The following is an 18859-nucleotide window of genomic DNA, read 5'->3' on the forward strand; positions in this document are numbered from 1 at the left end:
TTTCCCAAGATTTCTTTTCACTTTTTTACATTTCTCTTGAGTCCTATATTTGGAGGTCAAACTTTTTGTTTAGTTCTGTTTCTTTTTCATCAGAAATAGATGGAATTCACCTATTTCAATGAAATTCCATCTTCTTTCCTGGGGGAGGATCTCATTTTGGCTGGGTAAGTTATTCATGGCTCCATATCAAGTTCCTTAGCCTTTCAGAATATCAGATTCCAGTCCCCTTGATCCTTTAATATAGACACTGCTAGATCCTGAGTAATCCTTATTGTGGCTCCTCAGTATTTGTATTTTTTTTCTAGCTGCTTGTAGTATTTTTTCCTTGGTCTGATAGTTCTGTAATTTAGCCACAATATTTCTTGGAGTTTTGATTTTGGGATCTCTTTCAGTAAGTGATCAATTAATTCTTTCAATGTCTATTTTACCCTCTGTTTCTTTAATATCTGAGCAGTTCTCCTTGATGATTTGCTGAAAAATAGTGTCTAGGCTCTTTTTTTTTTTTTTAACCATAATTTCCAGGAAGTCCAATAATCCTCAGATTATCTGTCCTAGATCTATTTTCCAGATCTGTTGTTTTTCCAAGTAGGTATCTAACTTTTTTTTCTATTTTTTTTTCAAAATGAGCAAGAAACAGAAAAGAATCTTGACTATAGAAAGGTACTATGGTGATAGGACAGATCAAGACACACACTTAAAAGACAGAATGTCCAGAAAGGAAATCTCAAAGTGATACAAATTATTTGCAAGCACAAAATGGTTTATTGGAGGGCTCATAAAAGTTTTTAAAAGACAGACAAGAGAGGTAGATGAAAAAATTAAGAGAAAGGAAATGAGAGGAATCCATGAGAGTCAACAACTTGGAAAAGGAAAGGAAAAAATTATCTGAAGAAAATAACTTCTTAAACAGTAGATTTAATTAAATGAAAAAAAAAAAGACATAAAAAGTTAACTGAAGATAATCACATATTAAATATTAGAACAAGCAAATGGAAGCTAATGATTTTGTGAGACAGTAAGAATCAGTCAAACAAACTAAAAAAAATTGAAAAAAAAATGGAAGAAAATGTGAAATTTGGCCCAAATTGGAAAAATAGATCCAGAAGAGATAATTTTAAAATTATTGGTCCACTAGAAGGCCATGACCAAAAGAAGAGCCTGGATGGTATTCTACAAGAGATCCTTAAGGAAAATTGCCCCAATGTTCTAGAAATTTAGAAATAGAGGGACTGATTGAAAGAATCCATCAACCACTTCTAAAAAAAGATTCCACAAGGAAAACCCCAAGAAACATTGTTGTGAAACTCCAAAACTACAACTTCAAGGAAAAAATACAAACAAGGAGTAATAGGATAACCCAGGATTTGGCAGCCTCTAAAATAACGGATCAGAGGGCCTGGATTAACACATTCAAGGAAGGCAAAAGGCCTTATGTTACAACCAAGAATTAATTAACCAGCAAGCTTCAGCATCATCTTTCAGGGGAGTCGATAGAGCTTCAATGAAGAAGAGAATTTCGATCATATATTGAAAAAGTTAGAACTAAACAGCAAATTTAATCTAGATACACAGGACTTGAAAAGAAGCTTAGAGAAGTAAATAGGGAGAAAGATATATTATTTAGAGGTTAAACTGTATACATCCCTAGACGGGAAAATTGTAACTCTTGAGAACTGTATCTGTCACTAGGGCAGACAGAGAGAGGCATCATCTAATGTGATGATATAAAAGAAGTTGTTAAGGGGTGGGAAAATGACTGTTCTGGGAAAAAAAAAAACAACTAAAATGGCACTATAGTGGGAAAGTTTTTTTCACATGAAGAGGTGCAAAAAACCTATTACATACTAGGGAAAGAAGGGGGAAATAAACATTGTAAAAAGGTTGATTTCCTCAGTTTTGGCTCTATGAGAGAATAAGTTAATCATTCAATTGGATATAGAATTTTATCTAACCCTATGAAAGAAGCGGAAGAAGAAAGAGGAAAAAAAAAGGGAGGGTAGAAAAATTAAGAGAAAAGATATGAGAAGGGAGTAAGGGGAGATAAGAGATAAGATAGTGGATGGGGTGGGTTAAAACATTATTTAAGAGAAAGGGAGTGGTAATAGGAAATAAGGTAGTGGGTGGGGTGGGTAATTAAAACACAAGACTAAGAAAAGGAGGGAAAGAGAGAATAAAATTATATGTAGGGGAGAAAGGATGGAGGGAAATACAGAGCTGGTAAACATAATTGTGCATATAAATGGAATGAATTCTTCAATAAAAAGAAAGAGAATAGCAGAATGGATTAAAAAACTGAAAAAAAAAAGTTTGGGAATTGTGATGGTAGATCGCTGACAAGATGAGTTTTTAGATGGTTTTAAATATATGTATAATAAGATAAAGTGGCTACTAATACCCAGATGGAGCTATGATGCAATCAATAGAAAAATTGGAACAGAGACAGTGAGACAGATAAAAAGAGACACAGATAAAAAAAATGTTATGTGGATTATACGAGGGAAAAGATCACTCAAAATTGAGAAGACAAGAGAGGCTTTATAGAGTATTTGGCACTTCAGCTAAGTTTTGGAATCAAGGAAGTAGAGATTCCAATAGGTGAAGGATAACAGAGTGTGTATTTATGGCATAGGGAAAGGTTTGTTCAAAAGCATAGATGCTATAGATTAAAAGTTGTGTTTGGGGCACAATAAGTAGGTCAATGTAAATTCTGTCTGCAACAAAGAGACCATAAAGGGAGAAAGGTAAATATAAGATTTGTTTGGGATTATAAATTAGATGACATAGATGGCCACATAGATTTGGTAATCATTTGCATAAATATAATCATTTGCATAAAGATAATTCTTTTTTTTTTAAATAGCTTTTTATTTACAAGTTATATGTATGGGTAATTTTACAGCATTGACAACTGCCAAATCTTTTGTTCCAATTTTTCCCCTCCTTACCTCTCCCCTAGATGGCAGGATGACCAGTAGATGTTAAATATATTAAAGTATAAATTAGATACATAATAAGTATATATGACCAAACTGTTATTTTGCTGTACAAAAAGAATCTGACTCTGAAATATTGTACATAGATTTGGTAATCATTTGCATAAATATAATCATTTGTATAAAGATAATTCTTGAGTAGATTAGATTATTATCCAAAGGAGTTGGAAAACCTAGGAAAGAGAATCAAATGATTCTCATAGTTAGGAATTAGAATACTAATGTCTCTATTGATGATAACAAATCTGAGAAAATAATTGCTGTTACAGGATAAGATGTTATTACTCAGCATTTTGATATGCTGTCTAAAAAAATATTTTCCATAAAACAATTTTTACAAGTTGATTGGAAATTAAAAGGGTGAGTTAGTGGACTGACACAATCTCTTTTATCATAAAATTTTTGATCTAATTCTCAGATATGGTAAATTAAGTAGATTTCACTGAGTTTAGGCAATCTAGTTTGTTGAAATTACAGCAATTTGTTAACTCATTTAAAGTCTAGGCTACAAAAATTAGATAGTATAAAAGTTCTGTGGTCAATTGAGTATTGAAGAAGTGACAGGCATTACTTATAGAACTGATCACTCTTTAGAGGTAATGAATGTTTAAAAATTGCACATTAGCATAGTTACTTTCTTTCATGGAACCAAGGAAAATATGCTCATGTGTCACCTGTACAAAACAGGGACATTTTTTGCTCTCCCAACTGTGAACACCAATAACAGCAAAGATATTTGTAAATTTACATGAGATTGAAAACAATTTATAGGCAATCAACTACACTGCAATAAATAATGCATATGTATCCCCAGCATGGAGAAATATATAAAAGGTATGACTTGGCAACAGAAAATGAGGCTGTGCATAATACTTGGAAGACCAATATGTGTGCTTTGAACTATAAAAAGCTATCTTTAGAACAAAATAACAGAGTTGATTGATTGCTGACTGAGCCTATGAAAGGGCTTCTAAGTATGCAGGGATGCATTGCTATAAAGGGTATTATCTTATCCAATGGACACTGGATGGCTATAAGGTTCAATTTATCATCGCTACCTAGGAATAATTTGGTTCATTTTCAGATATTGAGATTTTAATTGAAAGATCATAAAAGGCTCCATGAAAAACAAGTAATAATAATAATTTGCATAAGCATTCTGACATCTTTTTTTAATGTTTAACTTGTTCCAGCAAGTACTATCCCTTTTTTTAAATTTAGAAGCAAACCAATAATATTATTTAATATTTATGCATACATACACACACACACACACACACACATATATATATATATTTGTCTGGGTGTGTTCATATATACCCATATGCCATGCAGACACAGATATAAATAATATACATATTTGGTTAGTGTATGTAGTGTATGTATATTAAACATACATATAAGTATATGTCTGTGTATAATCCAAAAGATGTGTGCATGTCTATATATAGATATGCATACAAACATACACACAGCCGTTGGATTACAAGTTGTAATATGACTTTTTAATAGGATACAATACTGTAATGCATTACAGTTCATACTCCAGCAAGTGTTCCTTTTGAATGAAAAGTTACATTTTGGGAGATTAAAAGGCAAATCCATTTGTATTGGTATAGATTTAATTTGCATCAATTTTATTGTTACTCTGGACCTTAAAGGGGACCTTTTTCTTTTGTGATATACAGTCCTTCATGGAATTACTAGGACAATTGCTATAACCTATGCTTATTCCATAAATCAATAAAAAGAGTTTTGAAGTGATATAGGAAAAAACATGGAAGCAAAGATGAAAAACAACACAAGAATGGCAGTAAGACTGAAAGTAAAACAAGTACGGACTCTTGATAGTAAATTTAAAGAGAAATAATTGTAAAGAATGCAATCTCTGTGATATAGAGCATCAAAATTAAATTAAATGTGTCTTAGAACATAGTCATCTTTATTTTTTTTAATAAGGTAACTATGCTTTAATTAAATTATTCCTTGAGAGAAAAAAAAAAATCTTTGAGCTTGGACACCTACTTTTACAGTATTTTAAACATATAATTACTATTGAAATGAAAAGGAGAAATAAAAGCAAAAAGCATATTAAAGAAACATATAAAGAAGTGAATTTAGAAGTTGATTCAGTGAGCATATCACTTATATATTCCTTCATTAACTAATATAAATTAAAAGCCCATTATTTAATTTTAAAGTTGAATTGCTGCATCTTAAAGCTTATTCATATATTACTCAAAATGAACTTTGTTTACAATCACAGACTCCAGTTAAACAAAATAAACAAAGATGGCCTTGCCTGGTAAAATATGCAAGCATTTTGCTCCCAAATTCCCAAAGTCACCACTTAAAAGAAAGAAATGTGTTTCATTTTGTTCTGCAGGACCAATATTGTTCATTGAAATTAATCTGATTTTGAATTTTCATTAAATCTGTCTTTACATTTTGTTTCCATTTGCAATATTGAAAATATTGCTTCTTTGGCATCCTAAATAATAATACTGTTTTATATCATAAGAATATTTTCATGTTTCCATGGATTTCTAATGTTAATCTTTTTTTTAAAATCACAATTATGTTACAATCCAGACAAATATCTAATTTTTTTCAGTAATTCTCAAGAGGTATCTATTTTCTTTTTATTTTTTTTATCTGCCACCATGAAAATTACTGCTATGAAATAAATTGTACTACCATATTTTTCTTTCCTTGGGATATGAACAAGGTAGAGTTTAATCTCAATATTCTTCACATTTTTCCAGGATTGTTATATGACTTTATAATTCCATCAAAAGTTTATCAATGCACTTTTCTTTCTATAGCCCTTCCAACATTTACATATTTTACCATTATTTTTAATTAAATGAATGAGATGAAACAACAAATTTAATTAGATCTCTCCTAATGAATTGGCAATTTATTTTAATCTATTGTTAGTTTTCATTTATATACCCTTGAAAATTATTATCTACATATGACTGTTCTATTATGAAATATTACTTTGTCTTAAACATATGTTCATAGATTAGAGGTGGAAAAGACATTCGTGGCCATCCAGGCTTACGTCATTTCACAGAGCTAAATTGAAGCTCCTAGAGAGATTATCACTCAGTGAACATTTAAGGGACTACTATGAGCTAACCCCTGTACTTATCCTTCTATAGTTGGTTATATTTGTGTTTATAAACTTTGGGCTTACTGTTCTTAGTTTCAACTGAATCTAAATTTTCAGTTTGATATAGATCTATTCTCTTTTTTAATTAAAGCTTTTTCTTTTTAAAATATATGCCTGGATAATTTTCAGCATTCTACCTTACAAAACCTTGTGTTCTAAAAAATTCCCTCTCTTCTCCCCATCCCTCCCCTAGAGAGCAATGTATCCAATATATATACACACATATGTATGTATATATATACTAAATATATGAAATTATTCTATACATATTTCCACAAATATCATACTGCACAACAAAAATAGATCAAAAAGAACAAAAATGAGAAAGAAAAAAATGCAAACAAATAACAAGAAGTGTGAAAATACTATGGTGTGAGTAAATTCAGTTCCCACTACCTTCTCTCTGGGTGCAGATGGCTTTCAAAATCACAAGAACATTGGAACTTGCCTGAATCATATTATTATTGAAAAAAGCCAAATCCATCAGAATTGATAATCATATAATCTTGCTATTTCCATGTATAATAGTCTCCTCATTCTGCTCATTTCACTTATCATCATTTCATGTAAGTCTCTCCAGACTTCTCTGAAATCATCCAATTGATCATTTCTTATAGAAAAATATTATTCCATAACATCAATATATCATAACTTATCCAGCCATTTGCAAATTGGTGTACACATCTACTCAGTTTACTGTTATAAAGAGCTATTGTCTTTCAGAGATGTAAATATTTACATGAAGTGTGAATTCTGTACTTCATATAATATAAAAATTGGAAAAAAATGCAACATAAATGACCTTAAGATGAAGCATTTTGTTATACATATTTAAGATATATGAAACAAAATTCTGTGGGACTCATAAAGGAGAAGATTATTATTACTGGGTAACATACTTAACAAAAATTTCCTATTGGATTTGTAATTATATAATTTGCTTTTGAATCTCAGCTCTACTGGCAATCACTTAAGTTAAATTTGTTCTGGTTTCTTTATCTACAAGATGGAATGATTTGACAAGAATTTTAAAGCTCCTTTGAACTCTAAATGCTAATGGACAGAATTAATCTTTAACTTATAGGATGAATTCCAATTGTCTTGTGATGAAGAGAGCCATCTGTATCCAGAGAGAAGACTGTGGGGACTGAGTATGGATCACAACATAGTATTTTCATTTTTGTTGTTGTTTGCTTGCATTTTGTATTTTTTATCTTTTTTCTTTTTTGATCTGATTTTTCTTGTGTAGCATAATAATTCTGAATATATATGTGTGTGTGTGTGTGTGTGTGTGTGTGTGTGTGTGTATGAAGTGTACATTCAATTTATATCGGACTACTTTCCATCTAGGGGAGGAGAAAGGCAGAAAGAAAAAGAAATTGGAGACAAGGTTTTTCAAGGGTGAATGCTGAAAACTATGTTTGTATGTATTTTGAAAATAAACTATTATTAATTTTTAAAATAAGACAATAGTTTGGAATTCAACAATATATTTGTTATTAAGAAGTCTTATCTTATCCATGTACTATAATAAATGGTTTGAGCAAATGATTGTAGATGGGAAAGCATAGGATATGTTCCAGAGACAGAATGTAATACAATTTGATAATAATACAATTTATGATATCAATAATATATAATAATTCTGTAAAAGGAAGATGACATTATACTATAGAGCAGGAGTTTATTGAAACCCATTCATATTGGCCCATGAGTTATACTTGTTAAATATTTAATGTATTTTTAATTTGGAAATTGGCAAATGCTTTAAATCAGATCTTTATATATTTTTTCATTTATTTCAAGACAAGAAAGTGAAGGAAAGAATAATAATTCAGATTTTACTAAACAGTAGGTCATGAGCACTTTTTTTGTCCTGGCTAGCTGAGAATTAAATTCATTAAAACTGTAGAAATCCTTGAATATCAAAGAAATAGCTGAATTTTAATATCAGGTAATATTAAACCAATAAAATAGTTGCTAAAGGCTACTTGTCAGGAATATTATATAAAGTATAGAATAGGCTAGTTGGCTTCCATAGTAAACTCAAAAAAAATACAGTTCTATAATTTAGAGTCACAATTATTGATCATTAAGCAATATATTATATCAATGGAATAAAGGAGATAATAGAAAAAGATGAGGTGAATGAATAAATGCCCTTGGAGAGATAATATTTTATAATATTTAAAATAATTTGCATTAATGTACATTAAAGTCATTTAAATATTTAAATTTAATTTAAATTTACAATTTAATAACATTTAAGATTATACAGTGATACTATCTTAGAGAAGTATGTGGGTCTTAAAAATTGGGAATATTTCCTGTTATAAATATAAATCATCTCTTCCTTTTACCTAAGATTTTCTCTCTCTCTTCTTTCTTCCCTTTAAAAATATTAGAAGTAATTTCAGGTAAAACAAATGAGAATTTCTATTTAGCAATTATACATCTATAAGGGCAATGATTTATAAAACATCTTATATGAATTATCTAATTTGTTTCACAAAAAAAGTTGGCATATTGGTAGCACAATTATTATAGACATGATAATGAAGAAGAAATAGAGGCTTTTAAAAGTCAGATGACTTAATAGCATTTTAATGGGGAAGCAGGACTCAAATTTATCTCTCATTATTCAAACAAGAATATTATTCTTGTTATTTTTTCCTTCAGGCAAAAGCATATTAGACCAATGAATGATTTTCAAACACAATTATTGTAATTCAGAAAATAGTTGAAGAATTAAATGTTTTAAACTCCATTGACAGACTATATGTATCTATACTCTGTTCAATATTCTAAACAAAATTTCTACAGATGATTCAGTATAAAATTGTTGTTGTTTGTCCTTTGTTCTTGAAGAGGACCATTCAGGAAGTTAAAGCCATGACATGGAAGTTAATTGCATATAAGTGAAAAAGGATTGTGCAAAGTCATGACTCCCTTCCAGAGCCATCTGGGTCCAAAGGCAAGATTTAGATCAAGATGACTGGAAATGTCCTGGATGAAATGAGAGACGTTGGCTTTTTTTAAGCTAAAATCTTCAACAGGTTTCAGTTTCACTGAGGATGCAATATGAAGAAAGCAGAAACCATAAATTATCTTTATTTTGCATTGAAAAAAGAAAAGTTAAATGACTGTAAAGGAGTAGTAAAAAAGTCAAAGAATTTCCCTGTACATGCTTGGCCTGGTAATTCTCTATTAAGTCAAATGCATGTCTTCATGGGAGTTGATTTCACTGTTACTTCTCTTCAGTATTTCAATAAATATTAAGTGATTATGTTGATGAAATCTAAAGTGAACATATATTAGAATATAAAAAGATGATCTTTTTTAATCTAAGAAAGGAAAAAAAAAACAGAAAAGTCCAACAAAGCAGGGTTTAAAAACAAATGAGTTGATAATGTGAAGTATTTTGATGAGATGAATGGTAGGAAGATAAAATAAAATACTAACTTGAAGATCTTATAAGAAGATACTGAATTGGTCTTCCCAAGTTTTGAGAACATCTCTCTGGAAAATGTGGCCATAACTTTTGCACTTTCTTAATGAATAGAATTCACTTATGATTTCTGCTCCCAAGATAAAATGATGGACTCCCACTATTATAGGATGAAATGTTTTAAGGAATAGCCACTCCTTTGAATTATTTATAAAAGTAAACAGCCATGTTACTTTCTGACCTTTTTTCTTTTATTTTCTTTTGAAAAGAACCTAAGTTTTCAGCATGTTCCACTTCCTCCTCCCCATCTCTGAGATCATTCCTATCTTATCCATGACTACGGATAAAAGGTATACCACATGAAGAAATAGAGATGTTTTTTAATCCATGCGATCCCAGAAAAGATTCTTGATTTTTTTTTTTTTTTACACTATCCCACTTCCTCATTTTAGGACATGGCTCAGAGTCCAAATCCCCTGGCCTCTCTCCCCCTCAAGAACTAGTATTTGTACTAAAACTTTAAACTATACACTAGAGCAAAGCTTTCACCCTGTTATGAGTTCAAATGTAGGAGTTCTTGTTCTTCTCAAAACACAGCCGGTTTAGCTTAGGGCCCTCCGAATATCTTCAGATCCAAAGGTTCTGTCCTTCAGCCTCTGCCTTCTTCAGCCTCCAACCAACACAGAGATGCAATGTCTCTCTTGTCTCCTTCTGGGGAGCCCAGCCACCAACTACAGTGGTGTGAGATGAAGATGAATCTGGTTGTCCACTGAACTCTCCACTCGTAGCTTTATCCTCTGAAAACTTTTCGTCTGCCACCAGCCAGCCAAGAGGAAAAAATGTATTCTGGAATGGCCTTATATGTGAATCTTCTGAGAGAATGGGATTATGAGTTTTCTCCCATAGTGCTCTCTGGCCCAAAGAGCTTTAAGGGAGGTGTGAACTCCCTTGAAGTTAGAAAGTTTACTTTGTGAAGTTGGCATACTTGTGAACTCCAATGAGTAAAGTGTGAACACAAGCCTTGTATTAATTAGTTCTACTTAGTACCTTTTTTCAGGTTCTGGCCAAAATCTTCTTGGAAGATTAGATCAGCTCTAATTAGTTAGCAGTTAGTAAGGATTCCAACACTAATGTTTTGTCCTCGATCAAAGTAAGAATTTTATAAAAACCTAGTAGATTATGGAATAAGATAAATCCCTATTCCACCAATGACTCCAAGGACCCAACCTGTTTTAATCCTGTATGATTGCCAATTTTGACTGTTAATCCCTTCAAGAAGCTTATTTGCTTTATTTTCTCTCTAATGCCTTATGTCTAATAGCACCTCTGTGCTGTGTTTTTCCTAGTGAAACTCCAAGTTATGACAATTTTCTACTTTATAAGTAGTAGCCATTATTCAGGGTGGGGACTAATGGTTTCAAACAAAAGCAGTATTACACTGAACTATATCTGGATGGTAGCATCATCACTCTTTCTTGCCTCCAGAGCTAAGCCATTTTCCCTGCAGATTCTTCTCTTTTTCTTGGTAGCATAAGTGAAAAAGGTAAATTGTCACTTTTCTTTCATAATACAAAGAGAAGTGTCAATCCCTGGTACCTTCAGTTTCACTGAATACCATTACCAAAATTAATGACCCAAATACAGTCATGAGTTTCTGGATTAGTCACTTAAGTTAGTTTTGATCCATATAAGCTCAGTGCTTAGAATGCTGAACCACATTTAATACTATTGAAAGAAAGCATAAAATCCTTAGTAACAATTTATAAATTAAAGTTTATTTGTTCAATAATCTAAAATGAATTATATATTTTCAGGTATTTTAAATTATTGATATCTTTCTTTTTATTTCTATGAGACTACAAAGTTATTATGAACTACTGGCTAGCATTTTTATAGTGGATAAAGGAGTGCAAATTGTTTTATATATGTTAATTTATAAAAAAAGGATGAATTTCTAAATTTAATTTCTAAAATTTTATGCTACCTAATTATATGATAGAATGTGTTGAGTATATCTTCCTAGTTATTTTTCATCTCTGATATTTAACCTCAAGATATGTAATAATAAAGCCCATTCTTTCATTTTTATGTTTACCTTTATTTAAATTATTCTAAGCATAGTTTTTAAAAAAATAATTGATTATATTTTTAATTTATGATATAAAATCAAACATTTCCACAACATAGTATGATAAAAATATGGTGCATGTAAATGCAAATCTATTATATAGTTATTTCTTTTAAATACATAATAAAATTATAATATAAATTCCTTTACTTGTCCCCTTTATTACTTTCCTCTCCCCTTCCTTAGAGATGGCTATAATTAGATATAAATCAAATAAATCTGTATGCATAGGTATGCACATGGGCATGTGCAAAATCATTCTATATATACTTCTATGTTTACAAGTTTTCTAATAGTAGAAAAAATACTAGGGCTTTTCTTATTGTTGACCAAATACTTTTATGTCTCAGCTGCTCTTATAACTATAAAAAACAAATTCTCATACTAGAAGGGATGAATAAATTGGGGCAAGATTGAATCTTCTAAAATCCCTAGAATGCTTTATTAATTTATTATCTTTTCCAAATTTAAAATCTGGTCACAAATAGATATGACTGTCATATTTTGAAGCATGATCATAGTTCATATTTGATAGTGGAGTTAGAAGGGACCTTAGAAATTACCAAGTATAATTTTGGAGGTAAGATTACAGTAGATCTTGGACTAAAACTACAGAGTCCTGGTCCATAAGCAGTGGCCCTTTGGATTTAAAAAGAAGTTTTTGGTTAAAAAAGGTGGTTTAAAATAAAATAAAAAATTAAAAGTCATCAAATGACTTTGGTGATTATTGTTAATATATTCTTCATTTCCACTCATTGAGGAAGGGATCTGTCTGACTACAATATCTTAATGTTATTTGTCTTTAATTTGAAAAAGGAATACATTCATTTTTCAGTACTCTTTCAGCTGTCAAATCAAAGAGACTAAGCATGTAATGCTGTGTATTTTTGCTCACTTCAATGTGTCAGGTTAAAAGAGTTACATTCAAGATGACTGAGAGTTTAGGTAGAGACTAAAATAAGTATTTACACATTTTTCTTATGTGGGTACATGCATGTTATAGAAGGATATATTGATTTTTATCTAATTATATCCTTAGAATGGTTAAATTTTATTAGTTTTGAATTGCAAGTCTATTATAACAGTGTATGAATAAAAAATTTAGTCAAAAGTATTATTTTTCTACATGTACAGTGACATATAGCAAAGGAATAGATTTTGACAAGAGGAAACAAAAGATTCCTTATACTAGAAAACTCTCTCTCTCGTTAGCTAAAAGCATTGTGCATAACAAATTATGCAACATGAATATCTGCATACAGAAATGTGTAGAATAAAAATCACAACTCTTAAAGGGCAGCTCTAAGCAACAGCAACTAGCAAGTCATCTACCTAGGATGTGGTAATAAGAACATTATTTCTAGCTATTTTGGATGTTGAATACCATAATACAATCTATTTTGAAAGATAATGAGAAACCAAATTTATTTTAAGGCACATATACAAAATTAATCAAAAGAATATTTGTCATTTCATTGACACATTGTTGCTGACCTTAATATGAATTTGCTGTCATTTTCCCACCCACTATGCTATTATTTTCCTCAGAGAATACTAGCAGGTTTGATACATTTTCTATATAAATCAAAATATCTGAATCATGATTTTGAACTTTTATTTCTAAAGGTGTTTTATTCATACATAGGAAGCATAGAGAATCTGAAATTTATTAAAATTTAACTAATCTTGATTACTGCCAAATATGCCTTCTCTGTGATATATTAGTTACTTGAATCTGTGATATATTAGTTACTATAACAAATGAAAAAATTAAAAATGCTGTAAATAATAAATGCCATTTTACCAAAAGTATTCAGTACCCTTTTAGAGAGAGGAGGTTCATCTAAATATGCTAATTTAATTTATAAGAATATCCAAGAGTGCTTGTTAGGAATGTTATAAATTTACATTTATCAATGCTTTCTAACTCTCTACTTCTCTATTTAGAACATATTTGAAGAAAGTTCATTGTTCAACATTCCTTCTTTCATTAATCCACAAGATCTGGCTAAAGTACCTTCATTTGCCTGTTTCTCAGAAGCTTTCCATGAAACTGTCTTTTTTTTTTTTTTTTGCATTCTTTTTATTTAGGGCTACTTGTTAAAGAAAAAACAACAAAAAGGAGGGGGAAAGAAGAAAAAAAAAACTTTGACATCTTATTTCATTTCCCTGATATTAAGGTAATGAAGAGTATTGAACATAGCCTACAAAATACAGAGATATTAATTCATCTTGATTTTCAACCATACTGTCTGTTTGATGCTAGGAAAGACACAATGTCTCACTTCCCCAGTTCAAAGGTGATATAGGTAGTCCACAATACTGTCCTGAATTATTCTGAATCAGAATAAAATATATAATTAGGAAATATTTGACAAACTAATTTAAAATTCAATAGAATATAGTATTTTCTAAGTCAATCTGCAGCACATCAGAATTAGTCATTTTACTTAAGTGATTCTTCTTTTATTTGTGATAGATAATTATCTGTTGGATAACGTTCTAAGATAATACATTGTGCACAAATTTGGGAGAGGGAGTTTCTTCACCCAAGAGTTTCTTGATCTGAAGACTTAGGGCTAAGTCCAGATTTTCTCTCTGTCACTTACCCCAAAGTTAAGATTTAAAGGCCTTCATCACTTATTCTTGGTAAGGTTTTTTTGATATCAGTTCATCATATGAAACATAGCTTTATACCCAAATGTAAAAATCTCCCTTCTAAATTAAATCTGATTATCCTAGGATTCTTTGATTGAAGGGTACCTTGTGTGCGTGCATGAACATTCACATATGTCTGTGTGTGTTCATGCTTTCTAGTGAAACAAATTCCAAGCTTGAAGTCATCCATAAATGTTAGTATTAAAGAGATGCTTATTGTATTTGGAGGTTACATGATTTGCCTTGTATTTTTAAGACAAAATGTAGAGTATCTAATCTATTCGGCAACTAGCACTCAAGAGATTTTTAAAAATTTTCTATGTGGTTATTTTCATCTCAGAAATAAGCAAATGTTAGAAATAAGGGCTTGATATATTATTTTCTTGATTATCTAAAATTAAGAAAGCAATGAAGAAAATGCTAATAATGGACATTAAATTTAAAAGAGTTCTATATATTTAAAGAACTAGTTATTAAAAACATAACACTACTAATGATAGTCAAACTAATTTTCTTAGTGTACTGACACAAAATAATTGATTGTTTCAGAGGGTGGATTTGAACAAATAATTCCCATAAAACTGAAAACAAACTTCCTTTAAAAAGGAAATATAATATTTTCTTAAGAAAGCAAACAATTCTTCTGACCAAGATGGTGGAGAGGAGCCACACATCTGCTTAGGATCCATGTTTTCTCTCAGAATTTAATTCATGATAAGCCTTGGAATTAGTGCTTGACTGAAAAAAAAAAAACACAAATAATTGTCAAGAAAAGACATCCTTGAAATTTGCCAGAAAAATTTGTCTTCTTTGATTCTTCTCTGACAAAATGAGCAAAAAATTTAAATGGATCTTAACCATTGATAGCTTCTATATGGATAGAGAACAGACTTTAAACTCTGAGGAGACTAAAAACAGACTGTCTTCCGGTGAATCCCCAAAGGATGATATCATCTGGTCCTCAACCCAGATGACTCTCATAGAAGAAATTACAAAGGCTCTCACAGGAAAGCTAGAAGAAAAATGGAAAAAGGAAAAGAAGGTTTGGCAAGAGAGTCTGGAGAAGTCATCCCACTCATTTAAAGACAGAGTGGATAAAGAAATCAAATCCTTGAAAAATCAAATTAGTGAACTGAAAACAGAAAATAGCTTTCTAAAAAATAAAATTGGCAAAATGGAAAAAAAATTCCATAGAACAAAACAACTCACTTAAAAACTCAATTGGACAATTAGAAAAAGATATAAAAAAGTAAGTGAAGAAAATACTTCATTGAAAATCAGAATTGAACCAATGGAATTGAATGACTCAAGGAGACACCAAGAATAAGTCAAGAAAAACCAAAAAAATGAAACAATGGAAAAAAATGTCAAATACCCTCTTGGGAAAACAACAGACCCGGAGAAAAGATTTAGGAGAGAAAATATGAGAATTATTGGACTCCCTGAAAAATATGATGAAAAAAAAGCCTGGAAACTATTTTCCAAGAAATTATCAGCGAGAATTACCCAGAAGTTATAAAAACACAGGGTAAAATTCTAATTGAAAGAATTCATCGATCACTGATTCGATCACAGTATTAAACTTGTGACCTGAATCACTTGCCTCTCATAACCCTCTCTTCTTAGGATCCCTATCCCCACCTTAAAATTCCTCCCCTTTTCTTACCCTTTTTCCTCACAATTTCTGCATTCCCTTCTACTTAGCTTACTCCTTCCTTTAGATGCTCAAAATTATTATGAAAAAAGAGCCTAGACACTATTTTTCAGGAAATCATCAAAGAGAATTGTCAAGATGTTATAGAAATAGAGGGTAAAATAGACATTGAAAGAATTCACCAATCACCTACTGAAAGAGACCCCAGAATCAAAACCCCAAGAAACATTGTGGTTAAATTACAGAACTATCAGACCAAGGAAAAAATACTACAAACAGCTAAGAAAAAAAATTTAAATTCAAATATAGCAAAGCCACAATAAGGATTACTCAGGATCTAGCAGCATCCACATTAAAGAATCAAAGGGCCTGGAATCTGATGTTCCAAAAGGCTAAAGAAGTTGGTATGCAGCCAAGAATAACTTACCCAGCCAAAATGAGCATTTTTTTTTCCAGAGAAGATGGACATTCAATGAAATAGGTGAATTTCATCTATTTCTGATGAAAAAGCCCAAAACTAAATAAAAAGTTTAATTTCCAAATATAGGACTCAAGAGAAACATAAAAGTTTAAATGAATTCTTAGGAACTATATTTCTGTTTTGAATATACATAAAGAACACATGTATAATTTGGTCTCACAGTTGCAATACAAAAAAGAAATTGGAGGTGGAAAGGAAATTGTACCAGAAAAAGGGTAAAGTAGGAATACTACATCTCACAAAGAGGCCAAAGAAACCTATTATATCTGAGTGAAAGAAGAGAGGTGGATGAACATAGTGTGTATCTTACTCTCATCATAATTGGCTCAAAGAGAAAATATTAGACATATTAGATTTACAGAGAAACTTCTCCCATCTCATTGAAAAGTAGGATGGGAAAAGTGAAAAGGGAAGGAGTAAGTGGATTTAACCATACTACTTCAAAGGAAAATGCAGTCATTAAATGAAATAGATGTTCTGCAGTCTTTCACAAGGAGAAAACCAAAAGTTTGATCTCCAGTGTCAAAATGGAAGAGAAGCTTAAAAATAGAAAAAAGGGGAAAAGAAAACATAAAATATGCAATGGAGTTGTACTGTTTATATCTTTATATGAAAAGATGACACTCGTAATTCCTAAAAATTGTAACATGAATAGTATAATTAAAAGGAATGTACATAAATGAAACAGGTATAAGGTCAATTGGAGAGAATAGCATAAAATAATTAAAGGATGAGAAAGAGGAGTACACTGTACTCTTGCAGGAGGAAATGGAGAAGGGTAAATTACTTCACAGAAAGAAGTGTGAAAAACCTATTAGAATAGAAGGGAAATATGAACGGTGGTGAAGGGCATCACCTCAACCTTACTCTCATCAGTATTGACTGAAAAGGGGAATAATATACAAAAAAAAAAATCTAGGGAACTAGGAGGGGAGAAGATTAAGTAAATGATGGAGGGAACTGACCAGACAGGAGTGAAGATTAGGGGATGTGGTTGACAGAAGCAAAACACTGGTGATGAGGGAGAAAGGTTAAAATGAGAGAGAGGATAAACAGAAGGAAAAATAGGATGAAGGAAAAAAAAACAGTAATCATAAATGTGAAAGGGATAAATTCTATCATAAAATTAAAACAGATAGTAGAGGTAATATAAAATCAGAATCCTATAATATGCTGGGTGGAAAACAAAATTAAATTTATAAGAATCAAAGTCATTCCCCAAATGATAAAAGGTCAAAGAATAGACTATTTTGAGATGAATAAAGTAATGCTATCTATAATCATATGAAATAATTCTCTAAATCACTAGTGATCAGAGAAATGCAAATTAAAACAACTTTGAGATACCACCTTACAACTCTTAGATTGGCTAAGACAATAGGAAAAAATACTGATAAATGTTGAAGGGGATGTGGAAAAACTGGGAAATTAAACATTGTCCATGGAATCGTCAAATGATCCAATCATTTTGGAGAGCAATTTAGAACTATGCCCAAAAGACTTTTAAAAAAAAAAAAACATGCCTTTTGATCCAGCGGTGTCCTTACTACATCTGTATCCCAAAGAGATCATAGAAGAGGGAAAAGGACCTATAAATGCAAAAATTTTTGCAAGATTTCTATTTCTGTTGGCAAAGAATTAAAAAATGAGTGGATGCCCACCATTTGGGAATGATTGAATGACTTAATGTGTATGCAAGTAAACAAATATTATTGTCCTATAAAAATGAAGAACAAGTTGATTTCAGAAAAGCCTGGAAAGATTTCTATGAACTGATATTGAGAGAAACAAGCAGAATCAGGAATACATTATGTACAATAACAACAAGATTGTGCAATAACTAACTTGGCTCTTCTTATCAGTTCAGTGATCCAAGGCATTCCCAATAAAATTTGAATGGAAAACACCGTCTGCATCCAGTTAGAAAACTATGGAGACTGAATGTAAATCAACACATACTATGATCACTTTTTTTTTTCCTTTTTCTTATATTTTTTCTACTCCTGTTTTTTTTTTCCTCTTTTTCTCTGATTTTTCTCTCCCAATATGATTCATAAGGACTTGTATTTAAAAATTAATCTACAGATATAACTAGAAAAAATAATAAAAAATAAATGCTAAAAAAAAGTGCCTTGATATGTAATTGGGAAAAACAAAATACTACTAAAAATATGCAATCTAAGTTATTTAAATATTGTCCAGCCTAACTGACCAAGAACTATATCAATGACATGCATAAAGACAAAAGCGCTATCTTTTACTTATTGCTTGATTCTGTACTGTATGAAGACAAGTACAAAATGAATGCAATTGCATGTA

The sequence above is a fragment of the Antechinus flavipes genome, chromosome 4, assembly GCF_016432865.1.
Source record: "Antechinus flavipes isolate AdamAnt ecotype Samford, QLD, Australia chromosome 4, AdamAnt_v2, whole genome shotgun sequence".
NCBI classification, from domain to species: Eukaryota; Metazoa; Chordata; class Mammalia; order Dasyuromorphia; family Dasyuridae; genus Antechinus; species Antechinus flavipes.